Here is a 2,928-nt window from a genome sequence, read left to right as displayed (position 1 = left end):
ATTCCAGCTTGTGTTCATCCAGCCCAGCATTTCTCATGATGTACTCTGTATATAAGTTAAATAAGCAAGGTGACAATATACAGCCTTGACGTACTCCTTTCCCTGTTTGGAACCAGTCTGTTGTTACATGTCCAGTTCTAACTGTTACTTCCTGATGTGCATACAGATTTCTCAAGAGGCAGGTCAGATGGTCTGGTGTCTCTTTCAGAATTTTCCACAAATCCAAAGTTTCACAAGTATGTTTCCTTAACATCCATTTAAGTTCTTGGATCAGGGCTTCCCAGGAGGTGCAGTGGTAAAGACTCCACCTGCCAATGCAGGAAATGCAGGTTTGATTCCTGGGTTGGGAAAATCCCCTGGAGGAGGAAATGGCAACCCACTTCATCATTCTTGCCTGGAAAACCCCATGGACAGAGGGGCCTGGTGGGCTATAGTCTATGGGCTTGCAAAGAGTTGGATGCAACTAACCACAGCACACCCAGCACAGGCTCTGGGTCACTTGGATTCCTAATGCAAAATGTGAGACTTGGAAATTTTAAGCATTCTTTGAGAATTTAGAATATGAGAAAATTAATATAAAACAATTAATATAGTACATGGAATATGGCAAACAATCAATTAATGCTTGCTCCAATTATCATTAATATTACTATAGGAAGGACAATCACTGAATGAGATTTTACTTTGTGATGCCAATATTAGACACACACATACACACCACTGACTCTTCCTATGAGACTAAAGTTAGATTTATGATCTATAAAGTTCTCACAACAAAGAACACAGCAGACACAAATGATTTGTTGTTGTTGTTGTTGTTCAGTCACTAAGTCACATCTGACTCTTTGCAACCTCATGGACTACAGCATGCCAGGCTCCTCTGTCCTCTACCATCTCCCAGAATTTGCTCACATTCATGTCCATTGAGCCAGTGATGCTATCTGACCATCGCATCTTCTGCCACCTCCTTCTTTTGCCTTCCATCTTTCCCAGCACTGGGTCTTTTCCAGTGAGTCAGCTCTTCCCATCAGGTGGCCAAAGTATTGGAGCTTCAGCTTCAGCATCAGTTCTTCCAATGAATATTCAGGGTTGATTTCCTTTAGGAATGACTGGTTTGATCTCCTTGCTGTCAAAGTGACTCACAACTCACAAACTCACAAACAAAGTGACTCACAACTCAAACTGTGGTGTCTTCTCCAGCACCACAGTTTGAAAGCATCAATTGTTTGGTGCTTAGCCTTCTTTATGGTCCAACTCTCAAATCCATACGTGACCACTGGAAACACCATGCTGCTGCTGCTAAGTCGCTTTGACTATATGGACCTTTGTCGGTAAAGTGATGTCTCTGCTTTTAAATACACTGTCTAAGTTTGTCAAAACTTTCCTTCCAAGGGTCAAGTATCTTTTAATTTTGTGACTGTGGTCACCATCTGCAGTGATTTTGGAGCCCAAGAAAAGAAAACTTTTCACTGCTTCCACTTTCCCCCCTTGTATTTTCCATGAAGATTGGACTGGATTCCATGATCCTAGATTTCTAATGTTGAGTTTCAAGCCAGCTCTTTCACTCTTTTTTTCACCCTCATCAAGAGACTCTTTAGTTCCTCTTCGCTTTATGATATTAGTGGTATCATCTGCATATATGAGGTTGCTGATATTTCTCCCAGCAATCTTGATTCCAGCTTGTGATTCATACAGCCCATCATTTCACATGATGTATTCTGCATAGAATTTAAATAAACAGGGTGATAATAGCCTTGTTGTACTTCTTTCACAATTTTGAACCAGTCAGTTGTTCTATGTCAGGTTCTAACTCTTGCTTCTTGATCCACATAAAAGTTTCTCAGGAGACAGGTATTCCCATATCTTTAAGAATTTTCCACAGTGTTGTAATCCACACAGTTAAAGGCTTTAGCATAGTCAATGAAGCAAAAGTAGATGTTTTTCTGGAACTCCTTTGCTTTGTCCATAATCCAACAAACGTTGGCAATTTGATCTCTGGTTTCTCTGCCTCTTTGAAACCCTCATCCTACTTCTTTTTACTTTCCCACAACTCCTAACCCCAGTCAACCACTGATCTGTTCTCCATTCCTGTGTCTTCTCTGGAATGCCATATACATGGTATTATTCAATATGTGATCTTCTGAAACTGGCTTTTTTTACTTTGTATAATGCTTTTGAAAGTCATTCATCAATAGTTTGTTCCTTTATATTGCTGAATAGTATTCCACTATGCAGCTGTACCTTCATTTGTTTATCCATTCTCCCACTGAAAACTGGTTTGCTTGTTTCTAGTTTTTCACTACTATGTATAACGCTGCTGTAAACATTCATGTATGGGCATTTTTGTTGTTAATGCATTTCCTTTCCATTCTGCTTGGGTAAATAACCAAGCGTGGGATTGCTGAGCCAAATGATATGTGCTCAGGTTTATAAGAATCTGCCTAGGTTTATAAGACTCTGCCTAAGTATTTTCCAGAGTGGCTGTACCATTTTGCATTCTACCAGCACTGTGTGAGAAATCCAAGCCTCCCACATCCTTATGAGCACTTGGTGTGATCAGTCTTTTTTTGTTTGTTTTAGCCATTCTATTAGCCTCTTTGTCTTATAATTATTAGAATTCTATTCTTCATATCTTCAGGGATCCTCTGGTACTACATATTGTTCTGTCAAGAAACCTTGGGACACATTCCCTAATTTAATATAGTGGCTTCATTTCAATCCTGAAATGCATCATGGCATGAGATACTTCTGAATATTGTCAAGCCTTATGAAGTCATTATCATCTCCATCCTCTGCCAACTAGAATACTTTCTCATTATCAGTAATTAAACATATATTGCAATTATGTAGATGAGCACTCATTTTTGCTTACATTGGGCCTGGCTTAAGTATTTAAATTGACAAATGTCAAGGAACACTCAACAAAAC

The sequence above is a fragment of the Bison bison genome, unplaced genomic scaffold (assembly GCF_000754665.1).
Source record: "Bison bison bison isolate TAMUID 2011002044 unplaced genomic scaffold, Bison_UMD1.0 scf7180017864135, whole genome shotgun sequence".
NCBI classification, from domain to species: Eukaryota; Metazoa; Chordata; class Mammalia; order Artiodactyla; family Bovidae; genus Bison; species Bison bison.
The sequence above is the reverse complement of the archived record's forward strand: the minus strand, read 5'-3'. Positions refer to the sequence as shown.